Genomic DNA, 19,383 nt, shown 5'->3' with positions numbered 1-19,383 from the left:
TGGCCCACCTATCCTCGAAGCATATATACTTATACGCACACTCCGTGAGGATGCGGACACCGCGCTGAATTTTACGGTTCGCGGGCCAAAATCGGCCTGTTGTATACACAGAGGCGCCGTTCGCACCACCCGGCATCTCCGTCGTACGCCAGAATGTCGCCTAACGTCGACGCTTTCACGTACCACCCCATTATCCCAGAAGCCACCATTCCGTGCCGGCGGCTTTGCAGAGCGACCGACCTGGCCTGGAGTCGAACCTCTGACCTCGCGATGCGGAGCCTCAGCCTTGTTGCGAAAGGGCCAGAGAGAACGGTTTGGAGGATGGGGAAGTATCATGTGAGAGTGCTACAGACGGATACAACTGAAAAACAAAGCGGCTTTTCCCCAGTGATAAGAAACCTTCCAACCAATGGCGTCGGTCGATTCTCATGGGCCTGCTAGCATAACAATGCAGGGAGTTGCAGATAAGAGAGGTGGTGGTAATAGTGGTTGTTTATTAAAATAATAGTAAAAAGGAAGGAAAAGATTTTTGCTAGCCCCGGCACCTGCCATCGATACTGAAGCACCTGAGCTGGGGCGGCGGCAATAAAGGATAGCAGGCATAATGGAGAAATGAAATGAAAGAGGTGAGGGGACAGGAAGAGAGGATAGAAGTAATATGTACAAACTATTTACACAATAAGAAATGTGTCCAGGTTGTGCGCGTGATTAGTTCATTTTAGAGGAATTAAATCACACACGCGCACAGCACTGTGTTGGCTACAACTGGAGTGGGGCGTCCAGTTATTAAACGTTCAAGATAAGAGAGCCCCATATCCGCATTGCCGCGCCGCACCCTGCATTGTCGTGCTTGTAGGGTCATGAATATTGACTGACGCCATTGGCTGGAATGGGGTACTTTGACGAGGAAAAGCCGCTCCGTTCTTGACTTGTGTCCGACTATTAGTGTGCGCGCACCCGGAAGGAGAGGGGTGCTTCTTGCCGCTTCGCCCCTGCGCAAGTGTCTTCCATGGCGGCGGCGGCGCAGTTTGAGACGGGCCCATCGCCGGCGGGGCTCCGCCTCTGGGCTCGGGCCGAGCAAGAGCGGAAGCAAGCGCACGGGAGCGCGAAGGAGGGCGAGGAGCCGCAAGACAAAAGGCTCGCGCTGCGGAGCTTGGCAGGCGCGCAACAATGGGTTCCCGGAATAGGAGCGCACTCACTGGACCCCTTCCAAGAGCCACGCGGCGCCCGGGTCGCACCCCCTCCGAGGGCTTAAACTGCGGGGCCCCGAGGGGGGAGGGGGTCTCCTCTCGCTAGAGGAGCCGGGAGATCCTTCGAGGAACCCGCGAAGCGCAGGAAGCGAGAAACAACTGACGGTGCTCGTCAATGCAGCTCGATAACTGCCCGAAAAGAGCTGTCTCCCTTTCGTTTGCACGTGCTCGCCTGTAGTTGACGATTATGGGGCCCATTGGTGGTCCCAAGAGTTGCTGATGCAAACTCCAGAGGACGCGCACAATCATTTGGTCCGTGGAGCCAGTCGAACAAATGGACCGTTGAATGCAGTGAAGGGCGGTCAGTCTGCAAACCTCAGCGTGCAAAGAGTTACTTGTTCCCACCGGAGACCCACTGTCTGGCGATGTGCACGTAGGTTTCGCACTGAGAAGCGAACCAAATCACAGGGCGAGAGGAGAAACGAGGGAAAGCGGGCGACGCGACTGGTCCTAATGTCAGGGGCCACTGCGTGAGGCATGGAAAGCGAACAAAGCTGCCGCCCAGACTCGCGGCCACGTCTTTGTCAGTTGTAGTACCTGGTGCACCTACCTTTTCTCTATACGGTTTCCTTTCTTCAACGTATCGAAAGGCAGAAGCACGCATTCCTACGTGCAACAACACCAAAAAATTAACGTCACACTCGAATGCAATGGCAGCCGACAGAAGAGGGCGAAAGCAAACGGATGACAACGTATCAATGAACGCCGCGAGCTCTCCAACTGAAAGCGCAAACACCGCCGCACAGCAAGCGAAACAAAGGAGCGACCGCGCTAAAGGCCAGTGAGGTGCTCGTGCACACAACACGTTTCAATTCACCAGCATCCCGACGCATCTTCAGAGGGTACTTTGTATGCGACGCCACAGCACACAGCGAACAGGAAGGTGAGGACAGCTCAAAACTGCGGCGAATGACAAGAGAAGGCAGCCAGTCGAACCGAGTCGCCGCTTCACCAGGCCATGCAAAGCGCCGGCGTACCCATCTATATGCTGGGCAAAAAAGCGCGCTCTCTCGGGGGAAGAGTGGAAAGAAGGACAAACGAGGAGGGAGTAGAAGTTCCATGCGCTTCCAGCGGCGCTCAGCAGAGGACACAGGAGAGCGCATGGCGTCATAAAGGTGCGCCAATAATGAGACAATCTGGCTCTGTTTATCCACGGTAAAGCCTCCTCTCTTCCGAGCGCAGCGTACCGCGACGATGGGACCGCGAGATCAAAGCGAGGCGCCGACTCGTGCGATATATACTCGGCCGCTGTCAGGGACGGAGCCGCGGGGGCGAGGACTCCGGCTCCGCCAAACAGCCGCGCGGCGAACCATTTCCGCATTTTTTTGTTTCTTCTTCACGCAAGCAAAGCGCCCACCGGCCGAATGAATCCCTCGCCACCTGCCTCACCTCCTCATCTTTCGGCGGGAGCCGGAAACGCTGTGAAAAAACAAAGCTACTCGTGAAATGCGATGGCAGCGTCGAAAAAAAAAAAAGCGCGAAACTGATTAGCCGGCAAGTACACGCAGCACCGATAGAAGGTAACGGCAAACTGCAACCTCGCCCCTCCCTCACCCCTTCTCTCCGCTCCTCCGCAGGCACCAGACAGTTTCAGACTCCTTCCTGCCTTTCGAAACCATCACGTACCGATGAAATCGCCTAAACAAACACGCGGAGCAAAGAAAAAGAAAACGAGAAATAAATTCGGCGCCAACGACGACAGAGGCGCGTCCGCAAGAGAGAGAAGCGCCTCCTTTCAAGCCGCCCTCATCCCGGTGTCGAAATCAAAGAAAGCTGAGAAGAGATTGGGGTGCAGAGACGAGCCCCGTTGATGAGGCCGGATCCAGCGTGGCAGGAGACGAGACGACGGAGGCAGCTCGAGCGAGAGAAGCCGCGCCACTTCGCGATACACGTGCACGCATCGTCACAAAGCTCTCGCCGGCCGTACTCCCTTCTCTTGCCCTCCCACTCCTGCAGACTTCCATACTCAGGTGCGCGCCACGAAGTGTCGTCCCGTTATATCGTCGACAGGCATATCGCGAAGCACCGCTCGCGAGCACCTGTTTGCACGGCTCCGCACTACCGCATGGTGAAGGCGTGGATATAATCTCGGCCCTGCGATTGGCGACGGTTCGTGGCGGTGCAAAGCGATCGAGAAGCTCTCGACTGAATTAGCATCGTAAACAAAAATTCGAAGGGCTCGCCGTCCACTCCTTCTTCCGCGGCGCTTTTGTCCCGTGTTTGTTTTCTTTCATCTTTTCCTCTTTCTACCGCTATACACGTGCCACAGAAATGCAATATCGGCCTCAGCGCGGCCTCTTACGAACGCGCTAATGGAATCGCGCACGTTGTTACACGCCTGGATAATTTTGCTCTCTGAAAAGCGGTTGTATTGGCTCGCGCCAAACAAGTTACGCGTGCTACACACAAGGACCAAATAGCGAAGTAGCGACAAAGACGGGCGATTTTTTAATTCACTTTATTTATATATATATTTTTAGCTGAATTCCGATAGCGTATACGTGGCGGAAGCTCCGGCCGGCATTTGAATCAAAACGGATGTGCGCGCGTTTACACGGCAACCAATTACAACGGCGGCGGCCGCTCAACGAGAACGGCAAACGCGTTTTGAGCGAAGGCGATATAGAATTAAAGAAAAATAAAATTGAAATCTCGCACACTGGGGAAGCGAGTGTTGACTCCGCGCTTTAATTTCCAGCCAACCGCAGAGCTGATCATTATTTGTCTTTCCTTTTTTTTTTCGTTCAGGGACTCCCTCTTTGCTTTCCTGCGATTAATCTGCTGTGCTAGCGGTTTCTCTCTTAATAAAGCAGAATGGTTCCACCGCGGGATGCGAGGCCCTAACAAAGTGTTTGCACTGCGCCGATTATGCAGATTATGCTAATGCACTTGCGAGCGCGCCCTACCGGAAGCAGAGATAAATGAAAGGCGTGCTGGTAAAGGAGCAAAGACAAAAAGTTAAAAGACGAATCGGCGTGAATTCAGGGAGCGACAGATTTACTAAACAGGCACTTATTTTGCAACTATATACACTGCACGAGCTGGCGACTCGACGGAAGGGCGGAACTCCGGATATAGTCATTGAGTGTCAATGGTTGTTGATGCGTGCAAAATGTGAGAACTAATAGATAACGGGCTGGAGAAACAGGCGACAGGTTCGCATGAGTAAGGAAACAAAAGACAAAACACTCTGGCGAAAGCTGATATAGCAGATTCGTGTCAGTACCTGGGCTCTTCAGGGTACGACATACCATGTCCATCACGCGCAGTTATAAAAATGTACATACTCTCTGAGTTATCGATAGGCTGTTCGGGCGTACAGTTGAACCTCGTTATAACGAAGGGGCCCCGCGATTACTTCGTCACCGCCGTATACCTTCGTTATAGCTCGCGTTGACCGAGCTTCCAAGGGGAATCATCATTCCTTCGTTATATCCATTATTTCGTTATAAACCGTTTCATTAGAACGAGGTTCAACTGTATTAAAAGCCCCCGAACTAAGTGGCACAACGGGCAGACAAACGGTGCATGCACAGCTTTTCGTGCCAACTTCGTGCAACTCCGCAAACCTAGATGCCACTATACCAGTTTGTGTGTGCAAGATATAAAGCGCGAGACAAGGACGAATGTACACTTTTTAAAGTCATGTCGAGGTCGTTTGCCTAGGAGGGAGACGCCATCGAATCTTACAAAAGTCAACCCGTCTGTTCACCGTTCTCGCATAGCAAAAAGATACAAATACAAAAAGTACAAAAGCGTCACTTGCATCCACTGGAAAAGACTATCCACTTCTGAATGTGCCACAAACCGGTTTTCAAAGTCATCGTGTCTTCGGTGTATGTCTCTCGTACACAGATCTGCTGCTCTCCGTTCAGATTGCTTTAGGCGAACTCGAAATACCTTTCTGAAGACATCAGTATAGAACTATAGTCGGATACAACCCTGCTAGCGTGGCAATGCAGGGAGCGACTCGACAATACAGGGAGGCGGCTGTCCCCTATCATTAAGGGAGGGGACTATTCCCTTTCATCTGCCACTCTCTGCATTGTCACGCTAGCAGGGTCAGGCGAATCAACCAACGCCATTGGCAGGAAGGCGGTCATTTGACGGGGAAAATCAGCTTTCTTCTTGAGTTGTATCGGATTATAGTATATTCTAAAATGCTGACATCCTCCGTATCTCAATCAGGCCTACGAAGCCGCACTTGAAGGCAATGGACCCGATAGTTTATTTGCTGTCGATGAAAAAAAAATTAATGATAACAATCGATGTGAGCAAGAACATCCCTCGTTTTCCACATAGGTAATGCGGTGTACGTACTTCAATGTAGGCACTGAGCCACTTCGCCTTGTTTTACATCAGCGTACACATGTTACTCAGGCGGCCGCTTCCAACGTCTCCTTCCTCGGCATGGCAGCAATGCGCCCGGTTATTTGCATTCCCATGCCCTCGAACCAAAGCTTGGGACATGGCCGATTCCTCATGTGAAGAACACTCTTACCGGCATCACGGCGGACACGCTTTCTCAACGATCTGATAGACAGATACGGCTGCATACACAGCTTTTTCTTGCCGCGTTCAGCTCGGCCCGCAAGTCGAAAAGCCTGACAAAAAAAAAAGATAAAAGAATGAGGTTGAGCAAGCTTGACTGTCCGGTGAGAAAGGCCATCTTACAGCCCGGCACAGAGATGGCGCCGTGAGCATGTCGAAGAAGACGTGAAGGCATTGCAAGAGAAACAACGTGCCGGACACCTTGCCCAACTTCCGACAGCCGGAGCGACACTAGTTTATCTATGCGAAGCAAAAACGAAGAGAGAGAGAGAGAGAGGAACGAGCGCTAGAGAAAACAGCTTGAAAAAAAAAATGCGCGACGAGATGCGGAAAAAGGTCCCAAATTAACGACGGTCCGCGCTAGAACAGAAAGCACACAAGAAGCGGCATCGGTAACCCAACTAATCTCGAGCAGTGAATAGAGCCGCCCAGAGCGTGTGACACAACAGCGAAATGTTGTTCCGCCGCCGACCATTGATACATACGTCGGCCACTTCCGCCGCTGCTGCCAAGCTCCGCGAAAAGCACCAAAGAGAGACGCGTCGCCGAAGCGACAGCCGGGCGCTCCCCCCCCCCCCCCCCCCCCCCCCCCGGACTCGACGAGCGTGCGCGTCAGTCCGGCGACCGCGCCAGCAACTGCCGGTCATTTTTCTTCGCATTCAAACGCCATATTCAAGGCGGAGGAGGGGGGAGAAGCCAAAGGCCCGCGGCAAGACAAAGAAGCCAGTGCCAACAAAAGGGGGCCCCGACAGATAGACAGGACGTACGAGCCGCCGTCCCGAGAAGAAGCGTTGCCGCAACAGCGGGTGAAAGAGAGAGCAGGGCAAAACAGATAGATCCCGGACAGCGCCACAAAGACGCGAAAGCAACAGTTAGGAAGGAGCGACGCGGTCGAGGGGAGGGGGGACCCAGCACGTAACGCGTGCCGGCCGATACATCACGCGGCCGGCGGCGGCGCTGCCCCCGAAAGACAAGGCGAATGAAAAGAGGAACAGAAGATCATCAGTACGGCTCCTCTCTAGCGGGGTGGGAGGTTGGGAATTGAGGTGTACGCACGCACGCACCGCACAGTTTGTGTCCTCCCTTGCCGACGGCGTCCCTAATGCCTTCCTGAGGCCACAAAAGAGGTGGGCGGGTGTCTAGGGAGAGAAGCGGGCGCCCCGGTGGGATCCCGTTCCTGTAGCGGCGCGCTCATATCCGATGCCCCCACCACTATACTGTACACACTGCGTTAAAGAGCCAGTGGCGTCGCACAGCGAAGCAGCATGACCCGAGCGAGAAGGGGGACACGCGCGGCCATTGTGCGACGCGTCCGCTCGAGCGCCTTCCGCGGCCACCGGGAGATGATGGCCCTGCGTGTCGCCGGCGCGACATCGGAGAATGGCCGTTTGGACGACCGCAGGAAATGTCCCGATTCGTCATCGCCGACAGCCGCAACGTCGTCGCCTGTGGCTGTTGCACGCCGCCGCACCTATTCTCGCTCCCTGCCGTCCTCGCTAGTCGTCCGCTTCTTCTTCCGGCTCTCACTGCTTCGTGCTCGCCGCTAAGCTCGGAGAGAAGAATCGAAAGATCCTGTGTACAGTGCGTCGGGGCATCAACGCCGGCTGGCACAGTCTTGCGTCGAAGACTCACGGTACTTTTGATAAGCTCAGTTTTAGGGAAGACACGAGGTGCAATGAGTTTTTTTTTGTTTTTTTTTTGCTGTTGCAACCCGACTGTCTCGACAATCGGCCCAATTTGGTGGTTCTCTGACTTCTCAGAGTGCATACTTTCACCGACGGCGGTGACTTGTTCCCTCGACGAAGTCAGCCTCAAGTAAGCGTCGGACATTGCCGTCCCAAGTGTAACCGTGGGAAGAAGACAATGCCCCACAGGAGCTGAAGAAGAGAGTAAGCTGCTGGAGGATGGAACAAGTGCAACAAAGGAGGATGGAGGCTTCAAAAGCAAATAAAAAAGGAGAAAAAGAAACGAAACGAAAGCCCCCGAGGGCGAGCAACCGAAGGAAGAGCTCGAGCAAAGCCCGAGAGGTGAGAGGCCCCGCTTGGAGGCAACGCAAAGGGGGCTAAGTTTAGCCGCCGTGGCGGTATGGACTTTATGCCCACACCAACGAGTTGCGAGCAACAGCGAGCAAAAAGGGAGGGAAGAGGGGATGGGAGGGGGGGGGGGGGGGGCAGCTCCGGAATGAACGCGCTGGAGAGCCGCCGCCGACCCGTGGCTTGTGACGCGCCCAGGTCCATGGCCCTTACAGAGGATTTTTTTTTAATTTAAAAAAGTGAAATTAACAGCCGCGCCTCTTTTGCACGAACGAGAAGCTTAAACAGTGGCCCATACCGGTGTCAATCTTCACAGGCGCATTGTGCACGGAAAAGATGGCGGATGCGGAGCTCGGCATTGAAAATGAATTCGTTACAAAAGCATATGCATTCTACTTTCACTGGCGCTGAGTAGGCCGATTAAGTAAGATATGCGATCAGGAAAACCGCGCCGTAAGGGAAGGGATAAACGAAGGAGTGAAAGAAGAAAGGAAGAAAGAGGTGCCGTAGTGGAGGGCTCCGGAATAATTTCGACCACCCGGGGATCTTTAACGAGCACTGACATCGCACACCACACGGGCGCCTTAGCGTTTTTCCTCCACGGCGCGGTTCAGGTGTCCAACGATATATGAGACAGATACTGCGCCATTTCCTTTCCCCGAAAACCAAATATTATTATTATTAAAGCATGCGCCGCATGAAGCTAGCAACTGGTACGGCGTTCACGCGTGCTAGCTTGACGAGATATGCCTAAAAGGAGATCGACTATACGCGTTTCCTAACAGTTCCGCATAAATGTAGAACATACCGAAAGTTGACCTTCATAAACCATAATGTACCCTATGGACACGCGGCATACCCGGGAAGAAGCTGCAGGCCGCTTTCCTTATCTTACTTAATCGGCCTACTCAGCGCCAGTGAAAGTATAGAATGCATACAAAATACTTTTATTCACCGCACGCTTTCTCGCTGAAGTCGGGCTAGCGACCTAGGCCGAACTGGCCGCCACCCGAAAAACGTGCAGAGCGGATGAATTCTTAAAATTCAACCAAAGTGCTGGAGCATTAATAACAGCGAGCCGGCCGAGAGAGAGAGAGAGAGAGAACAAACTTTATGAGTGCGTGCACGCCATACGCATGTACAAGTTCTGGTAGCATACAGAGCTGCTTTGCCAGGAAAGGCGCGAACCGGGCAGCATAGCAAATTCCACTCATCTGCCAAGACTACAACGCCTCACAGAGGACACCACGAAACACGCGTATTAATTGAAGACGATAAGAGCAGCCCGCTCCAGTGGAGGCCGGAAAAGACTTGGCGAACAAGACTCCGAGAGCGGTCAAGAAAAGCAGCTGATCAATCTACGCAAGCAGCCGCTGCCCCGGAGAGCCATTCCTCCTTCAGCTCCGGCGATGGAGTTTCAGAAGGCCTTCCAGGGAAGAGATAAAAGTGCGCTAACAAAGCGCGCGGAGAGAGGCAATAATAAACAAGCGAGAAGAGGAGGTGTCCGGCCTTTAAGAATCGCGGCGTTGCGGCGGCAACTATCGGCGTTCCATCACGGCCGCGTAAACCAGGTCGAAAAGCAATTAGCCGCTGATTAACGACCTACTCCTACCCGAGCGCGGACGACGTGGGAGCAGCGGAGCGAAGGCGAGAGAGAGAGAGAAAGCAGTGAACGAAAGAGAGGGGAGAAAGAGGAGAGGCTTCAATCACGGGCACCAGCCAGCCTTCAATCGTCCTCTCTCTCTATCTTCACAGGGGGATCCCCGTGACTGTGCTCGCGCAAGTGCGTGCTCGCGGTCGTCACGCCGAGGCACGCGCGCTATGCATGTGCATATCGCCACCCCATATCCCTGCCTCCCCCGTCCAGCGATAACCCGCCGATAGCGATCACTGATGACCCCATGGCGGAGAGCTGGGCGAAGTGAACGTTGCGGAGCGCGAGGGAAAACCATGGCGCCCGCGTGCACCAATTGAAACTACGTTGCCGATCCCGCACGTGCGTGTTGTGAGCCCGCAGAGCGCGCGCTCGTTCGGCCACTTAATTTGCGGAGAGATTGCCGTGACCAGACATCGACCCATCTGCGCCCGGCTGATAGATGCATCCGCTAACGAGCGACGCGATATATGTCCGGACGTTTGAACGCGCGATTCGCCGAACCAGTCGCGCCTTATCTTCTACTGGCGAATATGATGCGGAACGGCGCACAGAACACGCAAATTCAGCGGACGCTAGCGCGCGCAGAGGTTGCCTTAGCACACGGAAGGAACCGACAGCGAACGACACTGACTGACTGACTTACACAACACGATGTTCGCCTACAGGTACGAATGAAGGGTGAGCAGAGCTACGGAAACGTCGATCGCTTAATTTTCTATATTTTTTCAATGACCACCTGTTAACTACTCCTTATAGACAATTGTACAGTCGCATAGAGGCGCGACAATCCGATATCCGCATATGAAGCGACAAGCAAACCTGAAAGAATATAAAAAACAAGAAGCCAGGAACAAAAACACCCGTGCTCTTGTCAACGAGTGTCCGCCACGCATTATCTCTAATTTATTTTCGCATTTTGTTTTTAGTTTCGGGCAGAGGCGCGTGCCTCCAGAAGCGAAAGGCTCGCAAAGGTGCTCCGTTTCTTCGTCCCTGTATACGTTCGATTGTGCCTTGTTCTTTTTCCGCCCTGATTTCGCGCGCGTACTTACCGAAAGCCAGCCAGAGAAAACAGTAATAAACAAAAAACAAAGTAAAACACAGCCTCCGCGGCGGCTGCTGGCAGGAAGGACCCCGAAAGGTGGAAGCCCCGTCTAAATTACGACGTCGTTAAAAGCCCGCGCTCCAGTCATGCGCCCGGCCAGCAAATCACCCATTACCTCCGGCCTTCTCCGTGCACACAATCACCGCCGAGCACACGCGGGCCGCTAGCTGCCCCTTTATTCCATAAGGAAAGGTAACCGCGAAGGAAAAGCGAACAAAAAAGAAAGAAAGAAAAGGACAAGCGTAAACCGCACAAAAATCAGCGCACGAATGCATACACACGCCGCCTGCCCTCTGTGCGTGCGTTGCGGTCTGCGTACATCTGCATACGGAGAGCCATAGCAGGGAAAGAGGGAAAGGAGGATAGGACGCCAGATGGAGGTAGCGACGAGGAGGAGGAGGCATTAGGGAGAGCACCCGAGAGTGTCAGAGACTGAAAGCGCCACCAAAAACGAATTCAGTAAGAGAGGCAGAGAAGCGAGAGAGGCTGCCCAATGTCGCTGGAAAACACAGGGGTCGCGCACGCGGTGCAAGAAAACAGGGGATAGGAAGAGGGGGAGGCCAGAGCATCTCGATGAGAGCGTGCACGCCACCGCAAAACACCGGCGGCAGCAGCGTTGTAATCGCGAGACGAATCCACGCACGACCACTCGCTTCGGCACACATAGCAGCAGCAGTAGCTGGCGCTCCAAGGCACGGGAGCTCAGAGCCAGCGACCGACCCCGGAGTATCACGATGAGCGAGAGAGAGAGAGAGAGAGAGCGCAGAATCCGCATCCATCGCCGACGACGACGACTGACGGCAAAACGAGGGCGGAGAACCGGGAGGAGGGCGCCGGGCTTCGCGCTCAATTATGCAGCCTTCCACCGCCACGGCGCCGACCCCGGCGACCCACTCCAGAAAACCCGGGCCGCGCTCCCGCCGCCGGATGACTTAATTCCCCGCCGCACAATAGAAAAGAGGGAGCGGAGCAAGAGGGGGCAGAGCGGGGCGCCCTCAGCCACCCCCCCCCCCCCCCCTCACCGATCCTGCACCGCGCCGAATCCATCCTGTCTGAAGCGAGCCTCGGCCGCCCTTTGTTGCCATTTCTTGCTGCTGCCCCTCGTTTTGTATCCCTCCCCACCACCTGCCCCGATCCAGTGTTTCCCTGATAATCCGCCGCCGTCGGGTCTCGTTAATAGAGACACCGTTGGGTCGACTGCATTTGGAGCGCACGCGCCGTTCAGTCTGTGCTCCGGCGAAGAGGTGGCAGTTAGACCTTGGTTAGGTAATTGGCTGAGGAACGAAAGCGTTCTGGTAAACCAGGGTGTGATACATCCTACGCCCGTATGCAACATGCTCCGAGAATTCGTGTATCTCATGCGGTGGCAAACTGTTCTAACGCGCAGATATACTAATGCACTCTTACGCGATCAGCTCTTCAGCACATAAGAGGGGAGATGGCCTTTCTTTACCTAATATGTAGCTTCTAGAGGGCTTAGTTATCCCATGATAACAATATAAGCACAGTTCTACAATACACGACGAACACGCACCATTTGACGCCGTCGCAAATCATACACTGATCCGCTATACGTTTCTCCTCCAGATCTGCGCAATGACACGGCTCGTTCCATCCCAGTCGTACCCAGCCAAGCTCAGCACCGCACTTCAGCTGCTAACTTTCCCCCGTCATCACCGACCCTCCTTTTTACCCGCTTACTTCTGACGCCCGGCTGCAACCCCAGTCCACACGCCGCTTTCCATCCCCGCGCTGGGGTGATAGACGAAGAAATAATGTCGTCAAAGAGGCGGGCATGCATGAGCGTTGAGCATGTAATTACACCTCCGGATATAAGATATATTACAGAACACGGATATCGCATGGGACAAGCTTCAACTCCCCGCATTGCTCAGGAGAACACAGGCCCGTTCGCTCGTATTCCTTGGGTTAACTCGCCCAAATGTCGTTTATTCTGCCAGCCTTCTTTGAATACGAAACCTAAACGCACACTGATAATCTGGCCCCCTATAAAGGCACCCAGAGTCGAAATCGATCTCCAACCCTCACAGCAGCTTCGCTGGGAGCTTGAAGCGCAATTTTGAAACGGAACAATACATTCCGAGATTTTATTCTTCTTTTTCTTGCTTTTGGCCTTCGACACGGCTGTATACACGCCGTGCATTATTGAACTTGAAGTGAACGACAGGGAAGCATCTCTACGAGCACGCGCCCTCAAAGTGTACGAGCTGTCCTGTTTGATCACTCTTTTGCACGAGGCTCTACTCGATCGGCAACGCATGTATGCAGATTCTCCCTTCTAGTTGAGCGTCAACCGGACCGAGCCGTCAAATAAAGAAAGCGATAAAATTAAATATGCGTCAGAAAGCCCACTTGGACTGCCAAGCCTCGAAACGAGGTGAAGAGTAAGAGAGGAAAAGAAATAGGCGAAACAGAGAAAGAAAGAGCTCTCGAATGCCTAGCAAGCAAAAATAAACAGCAGGAGTGCACACAACGGGCGAGGCATTCATTTATCTGAGCACATCCACGTTCGAAACGATTTAATTGCGTTCATGTTCACCTAACGAGCGTTAGCAGTCACTGCCGCCAGCAGAAGTGCGCGACATTTGAGAACTACGGTGGCCGAGCCATTATAACCGGGGGCCCGTTACGCAAGGTGAGAACTCATGAGTCTAGAGAAGAAAGTGAAGCCAAGAGCCAAGATTAATATTACAGCAAAAAATAAAATAAAAGTGAACCGAGTGGGCAAGTCTAGAAGAATAGTCAAGAAACAAAAGCAGCGACAATGACCGCGTGAAAAGTGAAAACGAAGGACACACAACATACAATGGGAGCAAAATGAAAAACGACTCACACACGCAAAAAAGAAAAAAACACGGAAAGGAAAAGAAAGGTGGCTTTGATGGGGGAGTGGGGTCACAGCGAAAGTGAAATAGAAAGCGCGCAGTGGAGAGCGATTACCTCGTCGCGTGGAGCGGTGAGGTGGTGGGGGTCGGTGTGCACACACGGGGCAGGGAGAGAGAGAGTCCCGTTCTCCTGAATAGGAGGCAACAAGTACCGCATTGAAGCCCCCGTGCTCAGCCGAGCGCGCCGGCACGCGACACAATGGGCCCTTGCGGCGAGCGACGGCTGTTAGGCGCAATCTCGACTACAGAAAGACCCCTCCTACCCCCACCTCTCTAGGCAGCACTTCCCCCTCCATCACGTATACAAACACACACGCGCGCGCGCGTCTTCCCCCATTTATCGCGTCCATTGTTCCGCCACGCGCCATGACGTCACTTTGGACGCCTGCACGGCGCACGCAGTCGGCGCTGGGAGCGTGGCACGGCTCCTCCGGCTGCTACGGCATAACGACGCCAACGGTCGGCGCTGTCCGGAAGCGGGTTGGAGGGCGTGCCGCGCGCCTCGAGGAGTGGGGGCCTCAGGTAGTGTGTGCGGAACGCTACGGTTACGGCGCCTTCTGTGAAGGGACAAAGAAAAGGAAAACTAATGTACTCCTGCCATGTCAAGGGGGGACACTCCAGATACCATTTAAAAAGTGCGTACTACCTCCCCTCTCGATAGGTTGGCGTGTCTTCAACTAAAGCTAAGGTGTACAGGAGCCGTCCCGACTAGCCCGTTTTTTTTTTTCGAAGGTGTTATAACGTGACTGTTCCGCAGGCGAACTGTTCGAAATAAATAGATCGTGAATAGCTGTGCGCACAAAAGATTTCATGAGCATTCATGCACGCACGTCCTGACACAAAGAACATCCTAAAAGCAGCACGGTCGGCCGTCCTGGCCAGGAAATGTGCGCCGGCGTTCAAGGCGGACCTGGCGAAATGCCTTCACATTGCAACGTTCCACCCGTGCGTGCTTTCGAAAGAAGAAATTTTATCGTTCAGTTAGCTTGATGAAGCGAAGTACCTGTCGAACAAGTTCCAGAATATCCGAGGAATAAAAGTTACCATTTCTTTGAAATATATATAATCGGACGTAATTATTTGACCCTGTTTATTTGATCAGTACGGCTATTCATCCTACCTACGTTGTGACAGCAAGTGCATATCATTGATCTTCCGCATCAAATACGAAATGAAGCCCTCATTTGGTGAACAGCATACTATTTAGACTGCATTGTAACGCCACTGGGTACGTATAAGCATGGGAAAAAATCAAGCATGGAGGAAATACGCACAAAAAAGTGGTTGGGTTTTAACGTAGTTAACGCGAGTAGACGTGGGAAAGCGCTGTGTTTAGCTTGGTTGGCTCGTGGTTTTGCTCGGCTGGGTCGTCGGCACGTCTGGCGACGATATTAGTTGGATAGCAGTTGATGAAGACGACGACGTGCAATGCACAGCGCGAGAGTATCGTCAGCTGCGGCGATAGCATAGTGCTCTCGTGCAGTGGCCAGCGAAGCTGGTCTGTTCGCGCCGCGGCGGGTTCGACACCCAGCCCCGGAAATATTTATTTATTCAAGGTCAGGCTTCCGCGATGAAAACGGCTTTCGGAGCTTTGGTTGTGAAGTGGAGCTCTCGCTCTGAAACACCTTCGTAAATAGGGCTCCTGTCACATAAAGGTCGTTGCACACGACACATCGATCGTAGAAGAAGAGTCGGCCATGGGCTTTCCACGCATTAGAAAAAAAAAAGCAAGAAGTGGAATCTGCGGCACTGCCGCTCCGTGCTTCACCTACACACACGCACGCGCTGCGCTCGAGCGTCCGCTCTCCGTGCGACGAAGACGCTGGCCCTCGAGCGCACTTTTCGCGCGCACGTGCAGGCGCACTTCCGTGACGGTACGCACGACAAACCGGTTCACTTTTAATGGACATAACAGCACCGTTGGGGTCGGGGGTGCAAGGGCACGCGACGCCTGCCCCCTTTCCCTCCACTCGTCCCGACATGCGCGACTCCGCGCACTGCACGTGCTTTCCTCACTCACATGCACCGGGACCGAAGAACGGGAGGGCGGTCCCGTCCACCGTCTGACACGCACCGTGCGAATGGCGTAAAACAAACGCGGCCGAAGCAGATCGCCTTGCCCGCATGATCCGTCCTGTCGTGAACGCGTCACGGAAGCTTCGTCGGCCGCCGCATGCACGCACGGAGGAGGCCGTCGTCGCAGACACCGCATGCAACGGGGCCAGATTCCGCGGCGAAGGCGAAAGCCGAGGTGTGCACGCAGCTGAAGAGGAGTACGATGCTTCGCGTGTCCAAGATGTTCTGGTTCGGAAAGAAAAGCGCCCACGAGCGAAATGCGTGGGACAGGGTGACGTGCGGCCGAGGGTGGGCATGCAACGGGGTAGTTTCCGAACCTGAGTGGGCAGAAGGAGCTCGGCCGTTCGTGGAACCGCTGAGCGCGATGAGTTTTTGCGCATGCCAGGGCAGAGGGAAGGCACGGTTGGTGGGAAGGCACTTACCTGCAACGAAACAAAAGACAAAAGGATTAGCACCAACACGTCAAGAACAACACAGCAGTTTCCTTTTTTTTTTCTTGAAGCGAAAAGCTTCACTACGCTAGGTAAAGCTGTCGTCGCGTAGGCCGGAGAATGACCATGCATGAACGACCTTCAGCCCAACTACGTTAGCCGTGTATGACCATATGTGGTAGTACTGTTATGGTGTCGAACCCTTCACCCCTGACCTTTAACCATGACATTTAGTTTACCTTTGACATTAGGGGACTTTTGGGTCGACCTTCGACCTTAAGAACATCCGATCGGGTTATGTGAAGCCATGTAATGACATCCGATGGGGGTGTCGTAAGACCATGTGACATACCACGTCATAGCCACGCGGTCGTGTGGGTATATATATACAACGGCTGTCGCGAGCGTGTAGCGGAGCTGTAATGGACGAGCCTGAGACGCTTAGCAAGCGTCCTTACTTTTCTCTGAATTCCAGGGTTAGCAAGTTAAGCAACTGCCAATTTTTTCTTTCGATATTAGCGAACAAATTCGCGCACTCAGTCGTGAACTCACCGCGCTCCTCTTTAATCTTTCAAACTCAACACCGAATAGGAGTTATCATTCCTCGAGTACTTCGCCTCTATGTACCCACTCCAACAAGTTTAACTTATTATTACTATTCTTTTTCTTTCTTTTTTTTACAGCGGAGCTCTGGCTCACTTTTGGCATGAACAAAGTCGGCGCCGAGCATTGGCCCAGAAGACGACATTGTTGGGTCAGGGGAGCAGGGGGAGGTACCCTTTAAAAGGGGTATTCCCGAATATAGAAGTAATTCATTAATATAAATCCGCCGGCAATCGCATCCGAACTCGGGCCCTCTGCGTGCCAGACGGGCAGCAACGAATAGGCCACGAAGGGTCATTGCATCAAACGTGTTAGAGGGACACCTAGAGAACTCGCTGTAATGTGTATGACTTGGCAACGTGTGTTTGGCATGCTTACGAATGTTAAAGTAATTAAACAATAAAACCAAATATACATGCGCTAGAAAAGAAAAAAGATAAACGAGAAGGCGCTACCGCGTCTGCTGTTAAGGCGAAGCTTAAGCATCCTCCTTTTTTTTTCAGCGTAATTTTAGAAACGTATATATCATAATGACATTCCAGTCATGTTACGACCACACAGCCACAATTTTAATACCACAGATACCATTATGACGTTACAACCCTGTATGCCAATCCTGAGTCTGACCAGCGCGCACTGCTTCTTCTCCCAATGTCCGTCGCGTTAAAATATGTACGCGGCCGATGAGGCGACGACGAAAAGCAAGAAAAAGGAATGCTCGAACCTTGGTCAAACCTTGCTCAGATGTGGAAAACGCGGGCGAAACATTTCCCTCCGCGCGCCAACGCCTATGCGGTCACGAAATGCTTGGCGCGGAAACAAGTCCGGAGCAAAAAGAGGAACCAAACAAACGCCACACGAGAAAGAGCGGAAACGAGCGCGCACAAAACGCGGGCACGAACTAAAATCCCAACAAATCAAATGACGACACCTTTTGGCGACGCGCAGTGAGGATAAAGGGCGTAGAGGGGAGGGGGTGTCGCAAGCAAGCCAGGAATAAAAAGGAAAAGAAGCTCAAGTCCCGCGTCATGGTGCGCGCGTCCAAATGAGCATCGCGATGTGCGCGCACCAAAGGCTCTCGAAGAGGCCACGACGCTTGTGATGGCGGAGAGGCAGCCGACACCGCCATTAGCATATATCGCGCGTCTACGTGTCGACGCGACGCATGGCTGGTCGCGCGACCGCAACGCTGCTGCGGCGAGCACAATATGAATGATGCATCACGAAGAGGAGGGTGGGGGCAGAAACAGCGGCGACAGAAGAGGAGGAAGCGGCATCCAAGACGAGCCAGGCGCGAGCTCCCCCGCGTTCTGACGAAGGCGACGACGACCCTTCGACGGGCGAGCATTGATAAAAGCAGGCGTTACCGGCGCCGTCGACCCTAGAGAAGGGAAGAAGGGAGGGGGGAACAAGCCACGGCGCACCGCGCCGGTGCCTCATCTGCGCGACGACGAATAATATGGGCGCCGCTGCCTGTTTTCTCGCCCTTGTTCGCGGCGGCCACCCTCCCGACGCATAAGGGCCTACTCGGTGTTGCTGCCGCTGCCGGTGCTCGCTCGGCGGCATAAATCAGCCCAAAATGCCGGCGAAACAAGAAGCAGCGCGCCAGCAGCGAGCGGTCGCCCCCACGCCCTCTCTCTCTACTCGCGGCGTCAACCAGAAGCCGCCGCTCGGTCTGCGACGAAGAAGTGCCCGGGATTCCCAGAATCGCAATGTGCTTGGTCCCCTGGAATGCGTGTCGTCGTCTCGCTTCCTCGCCTCCCGAGCGCGAACGCTGTGCATCGCCGCCGCGGCTTCGTCGTGTCCGATGCCTCTTTGCCCCGCCCGACACCGCGCACGCTTCGCTGTGTACACGGGCGAACGTTGCCGGGAGACTCGTCGTCGCGCTCCAGCGACGAAACCTCGATGCGTCGCGACGCCGCTGCGGCTGCAGTGCAGACGAGGAAGAGGAGCTCCTCCCCAGCTCGGACAGTATGTGCGAGCTCTGAGAAGAACGACGGCACGCGAGCAGCAAACAGCGCACGATCCGGCGAATTCCACCGGTCGGCTCCTTTTTAGCCTAACGCCGGCCCCGCTGCCGCTGGCTGAGCGACGGAGGAGGGTTCAGCTGCGCGAAACGGAGAAGAGGGCAACTGCCTTTCCCCATTTCACTCACCGCCGATGACGACGGATCCGATTCGAGAAGGCCGATGTCCTGCCAATAGGCTCTCCTCCGCTGACGAAATGCTGATAGTGTATCCATCCCACTGTGCTACACGAGGTGCCGCCTGAGGCACGTCTCGCGGCAGCCGTAAAATGACGCGTCGAGTGGTGTCGAATGCAGCGACACAACGTAGCGGACTCACACAGGCTTGCTTCATACGCGGCCTCTCCTGGAGATGCGCGGACACAACAGCTCAATCTTTGAACAAGTTGGGACCAGTCGGAGCGGAATAGACATGGCAGCTGCGCGATGCGGAAAATAAGCGAAATCACATTATTCGCTGTGCAGGTCGGCTCAGAGGGAGAGAAGTGTTACTGCGGCGGTAGAACGCCGGTGCTGAGACAAGAGCTCAGGTTTCTAACCTTACTGGGAGGGTACTGCACCAAAGTGCCGAGAAAAATTCTCTGAGGACCCACGCTGAACGCGAATTGCGCACGCGGCTAGGAAAGCCGTGTACAATTATGGACAACAGCCCCTGGATTCATAACGTGCCGCACCCGATCCCTGCAGTGCTCACACTCCTAGGAAAACGTTAGCTGCAGGACCAAATATTTGCCTTTATCGAAGCTGA

The 19,383-nt window shown here is 54.0% G+C and overlaps 1 protein-coding gene across 12 annotated transcripts in view; it reads right to left on the bottom strand.

The window, feature by feature from the left end:
* Positions 1–19,383, bottom strand: part of LOC144128648 (uncharacterized) — a 714,737-nt gene that overhangs the window by 202,914 nt on the left and 492,440 nt on the right. Inside the window, exon 2 of one of the 12 annotated variants that reach the window (XM_077662209.1) lies at positions 15,893–15,997. The exons of the other annotated variants lie outside the window; for them this stretch is intronic. The gene's annotated coding sequence lies outside the window, so the exon portion shown is untranslated. The remainder of the gene's footprint in view (positions 1–15,892; positions 15,998–19,383) is intronic. 12 annotated transcript variants of the gene reach the window in all.

Source organism: Amblyomma americanum, chromosome 4 (assembly GCF_052857255.1).
Source record: "Amblyomma americanum isolate KBUSLIRL-KWMA chromosome 4, ASM5285725v1, whole genome shotgun sequence".
Lineage (NCBI taxonomy): Eukaryota > Metazoa > Arthropoda > Arachnida > Ixodida > Ixodidae > Amblyomma > Amblyomma americanum.
The sequence above is the reverse complement of the archived record's forward strand: the minus strand, read 5'-3'. Positions and strand labels throughout refer to the sequence as shown.